The following is a 9,596-nucleotide window of genomic DNA, read 5'->3' as shown; positions in this document are numbered from 1 at the left end:
CGTCTGCTTCTTTTCTTTCATCTTCACCGCTTCTCATACCTCTCTCTAATTTTTTCTTCTCTCTAAAATATTTCTCAAATCGTTGAAGCAATCGAAGTAACGATTATATATTCGGAATTCACTCTTTGAACCCTTCATAAAGGTATGAATTTCATTCACTTTTATTAGTGTGTTTACGTTAGTATTTTTTTAGACTGGTTTATAAATTATGTTATATTTAAGTTTACCGATGAATATTGTTAAAAGTATGATATATTTCATGTTTAGAATGCTAGGATTGGTTAAATTGATGTAGAAATTAAAAGAGTAGATTATGGTTTTATTATGGTTAGATTTGGTGTATATGTTTAACCGCACACCAATTGTTCGATAAAATGCCAAAAAGAGTAAAATTGCATGATTAAGCTTAGGTTAGCGATCATTAGACTTGTTTTACTGTTTAGTATGTTGAAGTATGTTTATAGCACGTAAATGTAGCGAATCATGGAATTTGGATTATAAAAGTTAGTCGGGAATTGCGGAATCGGATTTTACCGACTATGCGGGTATGTACTTTGATAGTGTATAACTTGAAAACCGTAAATTGGAAAAAGCTCATATTTTGCAGTTAGAAAGACCTTAATTTATACTACAACTTTCATGTAGGATCAAAAATCCAGTTATGATTCTAAGGGGAGCAAAATAGTGTGTTTTCAGGGCTGTTTGCAATGTATTTAGGATTGATTTGCTGATTTGTAATATTCGTATAAAATAGATGGATAATCCAAATGAGATGATTCGAAAACCAGTAGTTTCATAGCATATCATACTACATATTTCATTTACATAGTATTTTCTGTACTGATCTCTAAGTAGGGTAAAAGTGCTCCCGAAAATGAGGGTCAAAAACTATTAAAAGTCGAAACGGAATTATATAAAGCTAAGTGTTGAGTCGATTTCTTAGTGCATATCCGGCTGTCCTGTTTGAAGTTTAAGTTGTTTATAAACATGTAGGACCTAAGTAATTTATTAGTAGAATTAAGATATGATTTTACGTCGTTTAAGTAATAACCGATTTGTGCATTCGTTAGGCATGCGAGCAAACTTTACCGTGAATCCCGTTGATCGTGTTTACTTCTCTATTCCGCTTAAGGTACGGATTTCACTTTCTTTGACTCTTGGGCAACTAGTTGTTGTAGTTGACCCTTCATAACGGTGGTTCACCACTTTGTGATTGATCGCTTAAAAATGGTCAATAAATTACGTGTGTATATATATATATATATATATATAAACTCTTGAATCTTTATCGTATACTCTTGAATTTTTATCGTGAACACTTGATTTTAGTTCGTTGAATTATGTTTGAATCTTTCAAGTTTATTAAATTGATTCTCATATTTTGAAATAGTTTCGAGTTTTATGAAGTACTTTGAAGGTTGACTTTTTATAAACGTCATCCGGGTAGTGGCACATGTTTAGTTTTATTGGTTTTCAGAACAACTCAATTAATGGGCACATTATTTGGGATGCCTTCTATGGCGGCTTTGTAGTCATGGCGTCCTGCAAGTGAACTCGGTCCACAGGGTTAGGCCCAATAGTGGCTTACGTGAACCCACCTTGTGGACTAGGCCGATTTTATTGGCTCCAGGGCGGATGGATCGATCCTAGGATTACCCACCATGTGACCATGGTTAAATTCAACGGGGACTCGAGGTGTGTGCCCGCACGCTGGCCCGATAGTTTATGTGGTTTGACCACCCCACAAACACTATAGGAATTGACGGATTGTGTTTAAATGATGTTTTGAAATGGGAATTGTGAAACGTCATGATTTTCTATGAGTTCAATTTAATTGATTTTTAAGTCTTCCGCTTTATTATCGATATTATGTATTATTATTTCAAGTTTACATTACAATCTGTTCACTGAACCTCGTGCTCAGTCGTGTTCTTGTTTTCTGACACGGCAGGTTCCAAGATATACTGATAAGGGACGGGACTTGAGATTGAGCGTTTGACTTTTTGGAGTTGGTAAACTCGTTTGTAGATGTATAATATTCTAAGCTTATAAATAGTTGTTAGAATGTAATATTTTGGATTGTAAAGCATGTTTTAGAAGTTAATATACGTTTGGAGTTTATTAGTAGCTCTGTAATGTTTGTGTCTTTGAATTAAGTCCCGTTAGTGACACCGCCCGTTCCAGACCACGGGGACGGAGGATGTTACAATTATAATATGGTCTTATGTGATTTTGAGAAAACGATGATGTTTTTATTTTTTACTAAAATATAAATTTAAAGATATCATAAAATTTTGACAAAAATATATCGATATTAGTATCAAATTAACCATTTAAAATTTCTCACTTTTTGTGTAATTTTTTAATTCAGTTTTTTATTATAATTTAATTTAGGTACAATAACAAAGTAATTTATATTTGGTTTAATAACATAATTTGCTTATAAAGATAATAATTAATTGTTTTGTTAGAACTTGATAATTATCCTAAATATATTTTAGATTTTTTATATTTTAAAATGAGATTTTTATCTTCTAATTGGTTATTCTTATCCGTAGTTAGTTACGCGAATTCATAGAGCTTTAATAAGTTGTACTTATGCATAAATTACTTGTAATATTGAATTTTAAGTAATATGCATCAATATATAGTACTTCATGCATAAAAAATAGTTTTTAAGAGTTTTTGGCAAATGCTTTATAATATAGTATATATATCTATACTATATTATAAAGCATTTGACAAAAACTCTTAAAAACCATTTTTTTTATGCATGAAGTACTGTATATTGATGCATATTACTTGTAATCTTGAATTCAAGATTACAAGTAAATTATGCATAAGTAAAATTTATTAAAGCTCCATGTTTAAATTAAATATAATCAAACAGATGATACACATCTCATTTTAAAATATAAAAAATCTAAAATATAATTAGGATAATTATCGAGTTCTAATAAAATAATTAATTGTTATTTTTATAAGAAAATTATATTATTGGATATTGGAAAGTTCAATTCAATCACTTATAACGAGGCCATTAATAGTGACCAATCTTCTCAATGGAATAAAGCTATGATCGACGAACTTGATTCCATGAGTAAAAATGATGTTTGGGAACTTGTTGAACTTCCTAAGGGTATAAAACCTATAGGATGCAAGTGGGTCTTTAAAACCAAGCTAGACCCAAACGGTAACGTCGAACGATATAAAACACGTTTGGTTGCTAAAGGCTACACCCAAAAAGAGGGAGTCGATTATCAGGAGACTTTCTCTCCCGTTTCACGAAAGGATTCCCTAAGGATCGTCATGGCCCTAGTAGTTCATTTTGATTTAGAGCTACATCAGATGGACGTTAAAACAACTTTCCTTAATGGTGATTTGCATGAAGATGTGTTCATGACGCAACCCGAAGGTTTTAAGCTTAAGGGTTGCGAACACCTGGTATGTAAGTTAAAGAAATCCATATGTGGGTTAAAATAAGCATCACGACAGTGGTACTTGAAATTTGATGAATTCATGAAGAAGAATGGTTTCATTAAAAATCAAGTGGATCAATGTGCATACCATAAAATGAGTGGCAGCAACTTTCCCATACTTGTCTTTATGTTGATGACATCCTTTTGGCAAGTAACAATCTGGATTTGTTGCATGAGTCAAAACGATTACTTTCGCGCCATTTTGACATGAAAGATCTCGGGGAAGCCTCTTATGTGATTGGCATCAAAATACACCGAGATTGGGCTAATGGGACATTAGGTCTATCTCAAAAGGCTTATATTGAATGTGTTCTTCCAACAATGCTCTCCCTCTGTTGCTTCCATGGTTAAAGGAGACGTTTTTGGTTCTTTTCAATGCCCAAAAACAGATGTAGAAAAGGAACGAATGAGATTGATACATTATGCTTCTGTAGTAGGAAGCCTATTGTATGCTCAGGTTTGTACTCGTCCCGATATTGCTTATATTGCTGGAATGTTAGGTCGATGTCAATCTAATCCTGGCCTAGATCATTGGAAAGCAGCAAAGAAAGTATTGCGATATCTACAAGGGACGAAAGATTACAAACTAACATGTAGAAGAACTAATAACTTAGAAGTGATTGGCTATTCCGATTCCGACTTTGCAAAATGCAAAGACGATAAAAAGTCGACTTCAGGGTACATCCTTATGTTAGCAGGAAGACCTATCTCGTGGAAGAGTCATAAGCAACAACTAACGCGACCTCAACAATGATGGCGAAGTATGTTGCGGTCTATAATGCAACCTACCACGGAATGTTGTTAAGAAATCTTATTGGTGGACTTAAAGTTGTGAACTCAATATCAAGACCATTGAAGATTTATTGTGACTATTCTGATGTCGTTGGTTTTTCGAACAACAATAGTTCGAGTGGGGCAGGATTATATCTTGATACAAAGTTTTTGTTTGTACGAGAACGAGCAGAGGAAAATAATCTTTGTATCGAGTACATCAACACTCATGATATGCTTGCGGATCCGATGACAAAAGGTCTACCGCCCAAAGTTTACCAAGACCTCGTAGAAAAGATGGGTTTTACTATAGACCTTATATGAAAGCATATTACGCTTATGGAAAATTAATTGTAAATTTCCTCGAATATCTTAGTTGTCTTGTCTATACTAATGTATGCATGCACTTATTAATCTATAGACAAAATCTATACAATTTAATGTTGTGTATTTTCTATCATATTGGCTTGAAGTTTTCTAAATGTTTTATGTTGAGACCTTAGTATAATTGATGGGGGTCTCGTGTTGATAACGATTCAAATGACTGTATCTTTTTGCTCTGGCTTTAATATGAAACTTGATGGGTATTATTTTGGCCAAGTTTATGAATACTCATCATAAATGGTCACTCGGCCAAGTGGGAGAATGTTGGAATACTTCTAATATGCCTTAGGACCATTTCTGTAACTATTTTTAATTATTGTTATATTTACATTTTATAGTAGTAACTTGCCAACATGACATAACTGCTGCCCATCTCATAATCGTTACTTGATGGAAGTAAATAGATAATATATGGGTTAAATTTATGATTTCCATTTAGATGTCTGAAAACAGACGTAGGCGCTCTCGCTCTCTCCCTCTCACCCTATGCGATCAGAGAATCACCACCAATGATTTTTACGTTCGATCTTCCATCAATCCAGATATCATAAAGGAATCAATGGCTTCATCTTCTACATCAAACTTATCAATAAAGACTGGTTTTCGAAGTAAGTTTTTCCCACTTAAATTGACTGTGTTTATCATTAAAATTAATGGGTGTTCATAAGATTGAATGTTAGCAAATGTTGGATTTAATCAACAGGGGATTTTTATTCCTTCTTGAATTCGAACATGGAATCTCCAGGCACTTTTGATATTTGAAGCTTAAGCTCAAACTAATCGGGAACCATCCTTATTTATAATTATTATATGGTAAAAAGTTTAAATATTTACTTGTTTAGTTATTTGCTAATTTTATCAAATACTATACAAGAAAAATAGTCAGTCTAAATATATGATTTAAGTCACAAATGTAACTTCAATGAATATTCAAAGTAGTCTTTGATCATTAATGGTAAAAAGTTTATTAACAAGTCAAACTTTTATTTGTTTTAGAATGAAGGGATTATATCTTATGAGGGTTGCAAATATCAATGGTGTTGTTATCAAAGTTAATAAGAGTGTTTAGATGTGTATTTTATAAAGTAATTATGTCATCTTAAATTATCAACGGTAATAAAACGTGCATCAGGAAATCGTGTTTTGATATATTTATATTACTTGGAGTTGTAATAATATTGAATATTCAACAAAATAATAGATAATATAAGAATACGTACATAGGCAATTTTACGGTACTCTTTGATGTCAGTTTTGTTAAACAGATGGATTATTCAAAACTGATAAGTAGAAAAGACGTAGATAACCAAATACAAATTTAAAAGTTAAATAATCTGATAATCACTTTTTTAAAAACATACATCTAAACACCATTTAACTAGTGGATGTATGTTTTTATTACTAGTTGTGTACCCGTGCAATTCGGCGGGATGTAAATTTTTTATGAAGATTTATTCATTTTGGAAATCTCAAATTCTTTCAAGGTGTCATAATGATGTCGGCTATCTTTGTACCTATGTTAAATTCAAATATCTGTCTGTAAGATATGTTGGTATTTGCTGTGAGGCTTGATGCTACATCCTGATACATTTTTGAAAACCCAACTCAAAATGACTAATGAATTCTCACATCCAACATTGACATCAACAAGAGATGTTTGCACCATTGTAATTGTCATGGTTTAAGCATCTACTGGTATACCTACGCTATGCATTTTGATTCTGAAACTAATAAATCGTTTTCTCAATCATCCTTCTTACTTTGCTTTACTCTTCTCAACAAGTAAAAGAACGTAAAACCAAAGAAGAAAGAATCTCAACATGTAAAACATAAAAACAAGTAGTGTTTGTTTTTTTTCCAGTTATAATTACGAGCATTAAAAATTAGGATTGCACCCCCTTTAGATATTTAAATTATTTAACGATACAAACTATAAATGAAAGCTTTACCTACAAGAAGAATCTTTAGGCCAAAATGCAAGTGTCAAATGTTATCTTTAACACAGGCAAACAAACAAGTCTCTGCATTTCAAATTCAAAAAGTAGACTAATTACGGTCAAATTAACCATGATCATATAAAACCAAGCAAACGCAAATACGACCCTAAAATACCAAACCTGCATTCGGTGTATCTCATTCAGATGCAAGTCCAAAAGGGTAAGATGTACATAGACCTATCATCAACCTCAATGCAGAAAAAGGATTTGAAAATTCAAGAAATATTACTTGGCAATTAAAATTTGGGTTCATTGGTTTATGCCAATTTGATGTTTTTTTTTTCTCCATCCTTTGCAAGTATGTTGGTTCTTTAAAAATGAAGTGTCAAATACATTGGTTCAAAATGCTAATCATCAGTTGAATAACTCATCTAGATCTACGGGGCTTGGCTGATCTTATATGCAAAGTTTCTACCTTAAGAAGAATAGCAAGAAATACAAGAATAGGATATTTTTGCATTTTAATCTAATCAAACATTTAGGCACGTTTCTTGGTGTTGATTTAGGCCCGAACTGAATCTTATATAGATCATGTGTGGTCCCAAGTTCATGGTCCCAATTTCCTGTCCAATGAAAAAGAATTGTGTTCATCATCGTATGTTCTGCTCTTTCGGGTACAAATAAAGAATTAGGAGATGCATATACAAAAAATCAAGGCATTAAAGTTTCAGGAGCACCTTAAGGAGAAGATATTGTTTTTCAATACCTTTGAAAATATGCTAAAAAGGTCGTTGGTCTTGGGTTCGAGTCCAGGTTCGTTAAATGGGACAGACAATACATTACAGACGTATGATTTGCTCCTTGCTATCAAGTGAGTCTTAGATAGCAAACTCACAATGAAGCATTATGAAAGCATTGGTAAAATCAAAATTTTAATACGTCTCAAACTCTTGGTCAATATGACATCATTAATGATGCATCACGTTCTAGGAAAATGGCAATCTCTAAACAGATAAGATGATCAAACCATAAGGACTTATGGACGGAACCTTAATTCAATTAGGGTTACCTCATTGGACAAAACCTAAATTTCCTCTGAAGAACCAGACTCAACTGGTTAAGATAACATTAAGACTACAAATTTATAGTTAAAATTGTGTTCATATCAAGAAATCTTTGCTTTGAATTATAGGGTTTTGATTCTTACCTTTATTTAACACAAAAAGAATAGAAGATGAAGGAGGGAGTAAAAAACCAGAACAGATGATAACTCTTCTATTATGTTCTATTTTTAGTCTTCCTTCTCTTTAGTTCTCCATTTTCTCAAAAAGGAGGCCATGCAGCAAGGAGGAACACCGGAGGATAGGAGGAGAGGCGGCAAGGACCCCAGAGGGAAGAGGGAAGCAGTGATGGTTTCAAGAACGTGAATCGCCTCTTTGATAGGGAAGCATTGATGGTTCAAGTTGTTTGAAATTGAAAAGAATGAGTCGGATCGTTGCCTTTGGAGAAGGAATTGACGTCTTTGGGAGGCGAAATTGATTTCTTGGGAGCGGACATTGGCTTAAGGAGTATAGATTCAAGACTTTTAAGACTTTATATATAAATTTGTAGTATTCTATGCATTAGGATTTGTTTTTAAGATTTTAAGACTTTATACATATAAAAGCAATACCTTATACATTTAAGGTTGTTTTTAAGACTTTTTTTCTCAAATCTGTCTTATAAGATAGTATAGATAAGTCAAACCATAAAACATCAAGCAATTCTACAATGACCTGATTTATCAAACTTCGTAAACAATCAAATATATTTCTAATACCCTCTTTAAAACTGAAAATAAAAACAAAAATGTTGTTTGACAACAAGACGAAAATCATTTGCCAAATTTAAGTCAAACAATCAATATTTTTGTAAATTGTAAAACAATTAAAATAAAAATTGAGAATTTATATGTCATTTATTAAAATCTTGGAGATTGATTCATTTTAATTTATAAAAAATATAAATATTTATTAAAATATTGACATTAATTTCTAGAAAATATAAACATTTATTAAATACCATTTTTATATCAAGATTTTAAAATATCTTTACCTAAAAAAGCTAAAAACAACCTAGAAGAAGGACCGTATGTCGAGGTGGCAAAAAAAATACTCCACCTACTCATCCAACTTAGAATTAAGCAGGTTGAGTTGAGATTTCCAACTCATTTAAATAACCGATCAATCCATTAATCCATTTAAATAAATGAGTTGAGTTAGGTTGAATTTTTTGACTCGTTTACAACATGTTTTCAACTCATTTAAAATATTATATAATTTTATTTTATTCTTAATATTATATCTAATATTTTAAATTTTATTTTGTTTTGTTCTTAATTAAAAATCATACCGTCATAAGATGAAAGTCCAAATTTCAATCGCCTTCATTACTTTTAATTATTATGAAACCCTAAGAAAATCCTTGAGTCCGTTACTTCATTTTCCAATTTATTTTGAACAATATATTTTTTGTGGATGTGTTTTGTTCAAATTTTGAACAATTTGTTTGTTTTTATGGTTGTAAATTCAAACTTTTAACAATTTGTTTGTATTTGAGGTTGTGTTGTGTTTTATTCAAAAAAAAATAGTCTGGTCTTTTTTTTATTTAAAATTAAATGGGTCAATCCAGGTTCAATCCATTTATTTAACATGTTGGATTAAGAGAATCGTAAATAGGTCAACCCGCTTTTAACCCATTTAGGTAACAAGCTGGGGTTGGGTTGAAAAGTCTCAACCTATCTATACTATATTATAAAGCATTTGGCTAAAACTCTTAAAAACTCTTAAAACTCTTAAACTCTTAAAAATTCTTAAACTCATTCATCCCTATCCGATTTCATCCCATATCTGAATTCGTGTAACTAACTGCAGATAAACACAATCAAATACAGGATAAACATCTTATTTTAAATATAAAAAATCTAAAATATAATTAGGATAATCATTGAGTTCTAACATAATATTTAATTATTATATTTATAAAA

The sequence above is a fragment of the Cynara cardunculus genome, assembly GCF_001531365.2.
Source record: "Cynara cardunculus var. scolymus isolate 2C chromosome LG 8, CcrdV1, whole genome shotgun sequence".
In the NCBI taxonomy this organism is placed as follows: Eukaryota; Viridiplantae; Streptophyta; class Magnoliopsida; order Asterales; family Asteraceae; genus Cynara; species Cynara cardunculus.
The sequence above is the reverse complement of the archived record's forward strand: the minus strand, read 5'-3'. Positions refer to the sequence as shown.